The sequence below is a fragment of the Oncorhynchus masou genome, unplaced genomic scaffold (genome assembly GCF_036934945.1).
Source record: "Oncorhynchus masou masou isolate Uvic2021 unplaced genomic scaffold, UVic_Omas_1.1 unplaced_scaffold_1755, whole genome shotgun sequence".
Taxonomy (NCBI): Eukaryota; Metazoa; Chordata; class Actinopteri; order Salmoniformes; family Salmonidae; genus Oncorhynchus; species Oncorhynchus masou.
The window spans coordinates 62,501-73,100 of NW_027007715.1; the positions used below are offsets into that span (position 1 = coordinate 62,501).

At 50.0% G+C, this 10,600-nt stretch overlaps 1 pseudogene; it reads left to right on the top strand.

Annotated features, from left to right (window-relative positions):
• The window catches only part of LOC135532175 (protein phosphatase 1 regulatory subunit 12A-like), a 57,723-nt pseudogene extending 48,132 nt beyond the window's left edge, over window positions 1-9,591 (top strand).
• The last annotated feature ends 1,009 nt before the right edge of the window (window positions 9,592-10,600 follow it).

The following is a 10,600-nucleotide window of genomic DNA, read 5'->3' on the forward strand; positions in this document are numbered from 1 at the left end:
TGCAGGAGGAGGAGGGAGATAAACGGTACCGTAGTTCTGTCACGGTGCAGGAGGAGGAGGGAGATAAACGGTACCGTAGTTCTGTCACGGTGCAGGAGGAGGAGGGAGATAAACGGTACCGTAGTTCTGTCACGGTGCAGCAGGAGGAGGGAGATAAACGGTACCGTAGTTCTGTCACGGTGCAGGAGGAGGAGGGAGATAAACGGTACCGTGGTTCAGTCACGGTGCAGGAGGAGGAGGGAGATAAACGGTACCGTAGTTCAGTCACGGTGCAGGAGGAGGAGGGAGATAAACGGTACCGTAGTTCTGTCACGGTGCAGCAGGAGGAGGGAGATAAACGGTACTGTAGTTCTGTCACGGTGCAGGAGGAGGAGGGAGATAAACGGTACCGTAGTTCTGTCACGGTGCAGCAGGAGGAGGGGAGATAAACGGTACCGTAGTTCTGTCACGGTGCAGGAGGAGGAGGGAGATAAACGGTACCGTGGTTCAGTCACGGTGCAGGAGGAGGAGGGAGATAAACGGTACCGTGGTTCAGTCACGGTGCAGGAGGAGGAGGGAGAGAAACGGTACCGTAGTTCTGTCACGGTGCAGGAGGAGGAGGGAGATAAACGGTACCGTAGTTCTGTCACAGTGCAGGAGGAGGAGGGAGATAAACGGTACCGTAGTTCTGTCACGGTGCAGGAGGAGGAGGGAGATAAACGGTACCGTAGTTCTGTCACGGTGCAGGAGGAGGAGGGAGATAAACGGTACCGTAGTTCTGTCACAGTGCAGGAGGAGGAGGGAGATAAACGGTACCGTAGTTCTGTCACGGTGCAGGAGGAGGAGGGAGATAAACGGTACCGTAGTTCTGTCACAGTGCAGGAGGAGGAGGGAGATAAACGGTACCGTGGTTCTGTCACGGTGCAGGAGGAGGAGGGAGATAAACGGTACCGTGGTTCTGTCACGGTGCAGCAGGAGGAGGGAGATAAACGGTACCGTAGTTCAGTCACGGTGCAGGAGGAGGAGGGAGAGAAACGGTACTGTAGTTCTGTCACGGTGCAGGAGGAGGAGGGAGAGAAACGGTACCGTAGTTCTGTCACGGTGCAGCAGGAGGAGGGAGATAAACGGTACCGTAGTTCTCACGGTACATCAGGAGGAGGGAGATAAACGGTACCGTGGTTCTGTCACGGTGCAGGAGGAGGAGGAGATAAACGGTACCGTAGTTCTCACGGTACATCAGGAGGAGGGAGATAAACGGTACCGTAGTTCTGTCACGGTGCAGGAGGAGGAGGGAGATAAACGGTACCGTAGTTCTGTCACGGTGCAGGAGGAGGAGGGAGAGAAACGGTACCGTAGTTCTGTCACGGTGCAGGAGGAGGAGGGAGATAAACGGTACTGTAGTTCTGTCACGGTGCAGGAGGAGGAGGGAGATAAACGGTACCGTAGTTCTGTCACGGTGCAGGAGGAGGAGGGAGATAAACGGTACCGTAGTTCTGTCACGGTGCAGCAGGAGGAGGAGGGAGATAAACGGTACCGTAGTTCTGTCACGGTGCAGGAGGAGGAGGGAGATAAACGGTACCGTAGTTCTGTCACGGTGCAGCAGGAGGAGGGAGATAAATGGTACCGTAGTTCTGTCACGGTGCAGGAGGAGGAGGGAGAGAAACAGTACCGTGGTTCTGTCACGGTGCAGGAGGAGGAGGGAGAGAAACGGTACCGTGGTTCTGTCACGGTGCAGGAGGAGGAGGGAGATAAACGGTACTGTAGTTCTGTCACGGTGCAGGAGGAGGGAGATAAACGGTACCGTAGTTCTGTCACGGTTTAGGAGGAGGAGGGAGAGAAACGGTACCGTAGTTCTGTCAAGGTGCAGGAGGAGGAGGGAGATAAACGGTACCGTAGTTCTGTCACGGTGCAGGAGGAGGAGGGAGATAAACGGTACCGTAGTTCAGTCACGGTGCAGGAGGAGGAGGGAGATAAACGGTACCGTAGTTCTGTCACGGTGCAGGAGGAGGAGGGAGATAAACGGTACCGTAGTTCTGTCACGGTGCAGCAGGAGGAGGAGATAAACGGTACCGTAGTTCTGTCACGGTGCAGGAGGAGGAGGGAGATAAACGGTACCGTAGTTCTGTCACGGTGCAGGAGGAGGAGGGAGATAAACGGTACCGTAGTTCTGTCACGGTGCAGGAGGAGGAGGGAGATAAACGGTACCGTAGTTCTGTCACGGTGCAGCAGGAGGAGGGAGATAAACGGTACCGTAGTTCTGTCACGGTGCAGGAGGAGGAGGAGATAAACGGTACCGTGGTTCAGTCACGGTGCAGGAGGAGGAGGGAGATAAACGGTACCGTAGTTCAGTCACGGTGCAGGAGGAGGAGGGAGATAAACGGTACCGTAGTTCTGTCACGGTGCAGGAGGAGGAGGGAGATAAACGGTACTGTAGTTCTGTCACGGTGCAGGAGGAGGAGGGAGATAAACGGTACCGTGGTTCAGTCACGGTGCAGGAGGAGGAGGGAGATAAACGGTACCGTAGTTCTGTCACGGTGCAGGAGGAGGAGGGAGATAAACGGTACCGTGGTTCTGTCACGGTGCAGGAGGAGGAGGAGATAAACGGTACCGTGGTTCTGTCATGGTGCAGGAGGAGGGAGATAAACGGTACCGTGGTTCTGTCACGGTGCAGGAGGAGGAGGGAGATAAACGGTACCGTGGTTCTGTCATGGTGCAGGAGGAGGGAGATAAACGGTACCGTGGTTCTGTCATGGTGCAGGAGGAGGGAGATAAACGGTACCGTGGTTCTGTCACGGTGCAGGAGGAGGGAGAGAAACGGTACCGTGGTTCTGTCACGGTGCAGCAGGAGGATGATGGCTTAGTATTTGACCATCTGTTCTACAATACTTCTGATGGCTTAGTCACCAAAATTATACATTTCATAATGACCATGATTAGCAGACTTCTGCAGCCTCTCAATTTCTATTTTACTGCTTACTGTTGACATTTAGTGTGTGTGTGTGTGTGTGTGTGTGTGTGTGTGTGTGTGTGTGTGTGTGTGTGTGTGTGTGTGTGTGTGTGTGTGTGTGTGTGTGTGTGTGTGTGTGTGTGTGTGTGTGTGTGTGTGTGTGTGTGTGTGTGATACTACAGAGACAAGAGCGGTTCAGTGATTGTTCAGCCATGCTCGAGCTAGAGAAGAAGGTAAGTCTCTCCTCTTCCTCTCTTCTGTGTGTGACTTGGCTTGTGTTGTGTTATATATACAGAAACTAGTACACTATCTAGTGTCAAACACCTGATGCTGTGCCTGGCCTCACGACTGACTGCCTCTACTGCTGCCTGACCATTCTCTCTGTCTCTGTCTCTCTCTCGCTGTCTCTCTCTCGCTGTCTCTCTCTCGCTGTCTCTCTCTCTCTCTGTCTCTCTCTCTGTTTCTCTCGCTCTCTCTGTTTCTCTCGCTCTCTCGGTTTCTCTCGCTCTCTCTCTGTCTCTCTCTCTGTTTCTCTCGCTCTCTCTCTCTGTTTCTCGCTCTCTCTCTCTCTCTGTCTCTCTCTGTCTCTCTCTGTTTCTCTCGCTCTCTCTCTCTCTGTCTCTCTCTGTCTTTTTCTCTCTCTCCTCCCTCGCATCAGGAGCGACGGATGTTGGAGCGTCGTGTGGCTGAGCTGGAGGAGGAGTTGAAGGTGAAAAGAGACAACATGATCACACTTGGGTTCAAATAGTATACGAAATCTTTCAAATACGTTAGCTGGGCCCAAACCCCGGTCACCTGGCATTCCAGGCAGGCTAAAGCAAATGCTGAAAGTCCTTACTCCACACAGACTCTCTGGTTGAACCCAGGTTATACTCCACACAGACTCTCTGGTTGAACCCAGGTTATACTCCACACAGACTCTCTGGTTGAACCCAGGTTATACTCAACACAGACTCTCTGGTTGAACCCAGGTTTTACTCCACACAGACTCTCTGGTTGAACCCAGGTTTTACTCCACACAGACTCTCTGGTTGAACCCAGGTTATACTCCACACAGACTCTCTGGTTGAACCCAGGTTATACTCCACACAGACTCTCTGGTTGAACCCAGGTTTTACTCCACACAGACTCTCTACCTGAACCCAGGTTATACTCCACACAGACTCTCTGGTTGAACCCAGGTTTTACTCCACACAGATTCTCTGGTTGAACCCAGGTTATACTCCACACAGACTCTCTGGTTGAACCCAGGTTTTACTCCACACGGACTCTCTGGTTGAACCCAGGTTATACTCCACACAGACTCTCTGGTTGAACCCAGGTTTTACTCCACACAGACTCTCTACCTGAACCCAGGTTATACTCCACACAGACTCTCTGGTTGAACCCAGGTTTTACTCCACACAGATTCTCTGGTTGAACCCAGGTTTTACTCCACACAGACTCTCTGGTTGAACCCAGGTTTTACTCCACACGGACTCTCTGGTTGAACCCAGGTTATACTCCACACAGACTCTCTACCTGAACCCAGGTTATACTCCACACAGACTCTCTGGTTGAACCCAGGTTTTACTCCACACAGACTCTCTGGTTGAACCCAGGTTATACTCCACACAGACTCTCTGGTTGAACCCAGGTTATACTCCACACAGACTCTCTGGTTGAACCCAGGTTATACTCCACACAGACTCTCTGGTTGAACCCAGGTTATACTCCACACAGACTCTCTGGTCAACCCAGGTTATACTCCACACAGACTCTCTGGTTGAACCCAGGTTATACTCCACACAGACTCTCTGGTTGAACCCAGGTTATACTCCACACAGACTCTCTGGTTGAACCCAGGTTATACTCCACACAGACTCTCTGGTTGAACCCAGGTTATACTCCACACAGACTCTCTGGTTGAACCCAGGTTTTACTCCACACAGACTCTCTGGTTGAACCCAGGTTTTACTCCACACAGACTCTCTGGTTGAACCCAGGTTATACTCCACACAGACTCTCTGGTTGAACCCAGGTTATACTCCACACAGACTCTCTGCCTCATCACAGCTTGCTGCTTCTTTCACGGCTTGTGCTGCAAATCACCAGTGTTGTGGCAGTAAGTGGTACACTGACTCTGCCATCCAAATGGCACCCTATTCCCCTATATAGGGCACGACTTTAGACCAGAGCAATATGGGCCATGGTCAAAAGTAGGGCACTACATAGGGAATATGGTGCCGTTTTGGGATGCACCCTAAGGCATTAGACTGGGCCAGGGAGGTGAGGCTTGCTGCTCTGTACAGCTCTGTTCCAGAGGAGACCAGTCTTGTATATAGTCACCACTTTATCATCCTCTGACTTTACACCAAGACATGTTCTCAGACAGGGTACTTATTTATCAGGGCTCATATTCACAATAATGTGCATCCCAAATGAAATGGCACCCTATTCCCTGTTTAGTGCACTAATTTTGATCAGGGCCCTCTGGGTCTCCCTGTGGGCCCTCTGGGTCTCCCTGTGGGCCCTCTGGGTCTCCCTGTGGGCCCTCTGGGTCTCCCTGTGGGCACTCTGGGTCTCCCTGTGGGCTTTATGGGTCTCTCCCTCTGGGCCTTATGGGTCTCTCTATGGGTCTCCCTATGGGCTTAATGGGTCTCTCCCTCTGGGCCTTATGGGTCTCTCAATGGGCCTCCCTATGGACCTTATGGGTCTCTCTATGGGTCTCTCCCTATGGGCCTTATGGGTCTCTCCCTATGGGCCTCCTCTGGGTCTCCCTCTGGGCCTCCCTATGGACCTACCTATGGGCCCTCTGGGACTCCCTATGGGCCTCCCTCTGGGTCTACCTATGGGCCCTATGGGCCTCCCTCTGGGTCTACCTATGGGCCCTATGGGCCTCCCTCTGGGTCTACCTATGGGCCCTATGGGCCTCCCTCTGGGTCTCCCTCTGGGCCTCCCTATGGACCTACCTATGGGCCTCCCTCTGGGACTCCCTATGGGCCTCCCTCTGGGTCTACCTATGGGCCCTCTGGATCTCCCTCTGGATCTCCCTCTGGGTCTACCTATGGGCCCTCTGGTCCTCCCTCTGGGCCCTATGGGCCTCCCTCTGGGTCTACCTATGGTCCCTATGGGCCTCCCTATGGGCCCTATGGGCCTCCCTCTGGGTCTACCTATGGGCCCTCTGGGTCTACCTATGGGCCCTGATCAACGGTAGTGCACTAAATAGGGAATAGTGTGCATTTGGGGCACAGGCAAAGTTTTTCTTAGACAAGAGTGCTGATCTAGGATCAGGCCCTCCCTCCTATTCATTTGTTAAATCAAATTTAAACAATAAATGTAATGACAATTTGATCAGCACTACTACTACTACTACTGAGACACTTTGTGAATACAGGCCCAGGGTGTAGAGATCACTGGTACTGGTATCCAATGGGTGTTGAGATCACGGGTACTGCTATCCAATGGGTGTGGAGATCCACTGGTACTGCTATCCAATGGGTGTAGAGATCCACTGGTACTGCTATCCAATGGGTATGGAGATCACAGGTACTGCTATCCAATGGGTGTGGAGATCACAGGTACTGCTATCCAATGGGTGTGGAGTTCCACTGGTACTGCTATCCAATGGGTGTAGAGATCCACTGGTACTGCTGTCCAATGGGTGTGGAGATCACTGGTACTGCTATCCAATGGGTGTTCACCTCTCTTCCTTCCCCGACACTCTAATACATCCTGCCACCTTTTGCCGCGTTCACTTAACTCTCCGTTTCTGTTGCAGACAGACCTGAGCTGAAGTAGGTGGTAACCAAACTAAGCTGCATGAAAATGAAACCAGGATCCATCTGATTATAGTATTATTGGATTGTCTTTCTTCACACAATAATTGTATCAATGTCAATTTTCATCTATCCAAACAGTACAATATACAGTCGTGGGCCAAAAGTTTTGAGAATGACACACATATACATTTTCACAAAGTCTGCTGCCTCAGTTTGTATGATGGCAATTTGCATATACTCCAGAATGTTATGAAGAGTGATCAGATGAATTGCATTTAATTGCAAGTCCCTCTTTGCCATGTAAACTAACTGATTCCCCCCAAAAAACATTTCCAGTGCATTTCAGACATGCCACAAAAGGACCAGCTGACATCATCTCAGTGATTCTCTTGTTAACACAGGTGTGAGTGTTGACGAGGACAAGGCTGGAGATCACTCTGTCATGCTGATTGAGTTTGAATAACAGACTGGAAGCTTCAAAAGGAGGGTGGTGCTTGGAATCATTGTTCTTCCTCTGTCAACCATGGTTACTTGCAAGGAAACATGTGCCATCGTCATTGCTTTGCACAAAAAGGGCTTCACAGGCAAGGATATTGCTGCAAGTAAGATTGCGCCTAAATCACCCATTTATCGGATCATCAAGAACTTCAAGGAGAGCGGTTCAATTGTTGTGAAGAAGGCTTCAGGGTGCCCAAGAAAGTCCAGCAAGCGCCAGGACCGTCTCCTAAAGTTGATTCAGCTGCGGGATCGGGGCACCACCAGTACAGAGCTGCTCAGGAATGGCAGCAGGCAGGTGCCAGTGCATCTGCACACACAGTGAGGCGAAGACTTTTGGAGGATGGCCTGGTGTCAAGAAGGGCAGCAAAGAAGCTATTTCTCTCCAGGAAAAACATCATTGACAGACTGATATTCTGCAAAAGGTACAGGGATTGGACTACTGAGGACTGGGGTAACGTAATTTTCTCTAATGAATCCCTTTCTGATTGTTTGGGGCATCTGGAAAAAAGCTTGTCCGGAGAAGACAAGGTGAGAGCTACCATCAGTCCTGTGTCATGCCAACAGTAAAGCATCCTGAGACCATTAATGTGTGGGGTTGCCTCTCAGCCAAGGGACTGGGCTCACTCACAATTTTGCCTAAGAACACAGCCATGAATAAAGAATGGTACCAACACATCCTCTGAGAGCAACTTCTCCCAACCATCCAGGAACAGTTTGGTGACGAACAATGCCTTTTCCAGCATGATGGAGCACCTTGCCATAAGGCAAAAGTGATAACTAAGTGGCTCGGGAACAAAACATCAATATTTTGGGTCCATGGCCAGGAAACTCCCCAGACCTTAATCCCATTGAGAACTTGTTGTCAATCCTCAAGAGGCGGGTGGACAAACAAAACCCACGAATTCTGACAAACTCCAAGCATTGATTATGCAAGAATGGGCTGCTACCAGTCAGGATGTGGCCCAGAAGTTAATTGACAGCATGCCAGGGCGGATTGCAGAGGTCTTGAAAAAGAAGGGTCAACACTGCAAATATTGACTCTTTGCATCAACTTCATGTAATTGTCAATAAAAGCCTTTGACACTTATGAAATGCTTGTAATTATACTTCAGTATCCATAGTAACATCTGACACAAATATCTAAAAACACTGAAGCGGCAAACTTTGTGGAAATTAATATTTGTGTCATTTTCAAAACTTTTGGCCACGACTGTAGTGCGCTACTTTTGGACCCTGGTTAATAGTAGTGCACTATATAGGGAACAGGGTGCCATTTGGGATATATTCAATGTCCGTTTTCAACCCAATAACCAATGTTGTTCCTCTAGGTGCTAGGTGACCTGAGAGCTGACAACCAGAGGCTGAAAGACGAGAACGGAGCGCTGATCAGAGTCATCAGTAAACTCTCCAAATAGACGGAGAGAACGAGAGAGAGACAACAGGGAAGCCCACTCCCTCCCTCCGTCCATCCACCCCTCCCACCTCACATTCCTACCAGTGCCAAAGAATGAAAGACAGAGAGAGAGGAGGGGGGGGGTGTACAAGAAACAAAAAAAGAGAAGACGTATGGGAATGTGGTACTCTAAACAACACCATATCTTGACTTGATTGTGACGCCTCTTCTTCCTTTAGTCCTGACCAATCGCTGTGGCTTGTCGTTGTGTGTGTGTGTGTGTCTTATGCCCACTTTGAAGACAGGACCGTATCCATGGCAGGTAGCCGTGACAACTGTGGTCATGACGACGGCTCGCATAGTAGCAAAGAGGCGTGACAACAGCCAAATGCCCATGGGATTGTGTTGTAAAAAAAAAAACTTAAAAAAAAACAGAATATAGACAATGGGCACAAGGGGGAAATACTAATATGAGCACACACACATTCCTTCTCTGGGTGCCATCCACACACACATTCCTTCTCTGGGTGCCATCCACACACACATTCCTTCTCTGGGTGCCATCCACACACACATTCCTTCTCTGGGTGCCATCCACACACACATTCCTTCTCTGGGTGCCATCCACACACACATTCCTTCTCTGGGTGCCATCCACACACACATTCCTTCTCTGGGTGCCATCCACACACACATTCCTTCTCTGGGTGCCATCCACACACACATTCCTTCTCTGGGTGCCATCCACACACACATTCCTTCTCTGGGTGCCATCCACACACACATTCCTTCTCTGGGTGCCATCCACACACACATTCCTTCTCTGGGTGCCATCCACACACACATTCCTTCTCTGGGTGCCATCCACACACACATTCCTTCTCTGGGTGCCATCCACACACACATTCCTTCTCTGGGTGCCATCCACACACACATTCCTTCTCTGGGTGCCATCCACACACACATTCCTTCTCTGGGTGCCATCCACACACACATTCCTTCTCTGGGTGCCATCCACACACATTGCACCAGTCCAAGTTATCTTGGTCCCTTAGCTTTCCCACTCAGTAATTTATTTTGTTTTGTGACCACCACATTCACACACCACCTTTTTCCACCAACCCACTCTGCTATTGTACTAACTACGGATCTCAGTCCCTCCCACTCAAAACTATCCTACCCTACAAATACACTCCTTATAGAGGCTTTCGCATCGACTCCTTCCAGACCCTGGATCCATATCTCCCACTCAAATCTGAGTGTCATTCCACTCCATGAGTCTCTTAATCTGGTGGTGTCATTCCACTCCATGAGTCTCTTAATCTGGTAGTGTCATTCCACTCCATGAGTCTCTTAATCTGGTAGTGTCATTCCACTCCATGAGCCTCTTATTCTGGTAGTGTCATTCCACTCCATGAGTCTCTTAATCTGGTAGTGTCATTCCACTCCATGAGTCTCTTATTCTGGTAGTGTCATTCCACTCCATGAGTCTCTTATTCTGGTAGTGTCATTCCACTCCATGAGTCTCTTATTCTGGTAGTGTCATTCCACTCCATGAGTCTCTTATTCTGGTAGTGTCATTCCACTCCATGAGTCTCTTATTCTGGTAGTGTCATTCCACTCCATGAGTCTCTTATTCTGGTAGTGTCATTCCACTCCATGAGTCTCTTATTCTGGTAGTGTCATTCCACTCCATGAGTCTCTTAATCTGGTGGTGTCATTCCACTCCATGAGTCTCTTAATCTGGTAGTGTCATTCCACTCCATGAGTCTCTTATTCTGGTAGTGTCATTCCACTCCATGAGTTTCTTATTCTGGTAGTGTCATTCCACTCCATGAGTCTCTTATTCTGGTAGTGCCATTCCACTCCATGAGTTTCTTATTCTGGTAGTGTCATTCCACTCCATGAGTTTCTTAATCTGGTAGTGTCATTCCACTCCATGAGTCTCTTATTCTGGTAGTGTCATTCACCAGAGATCCACTCTTCCCCTCAAAACACTATAGTGTTTGGAACCCACCAGAG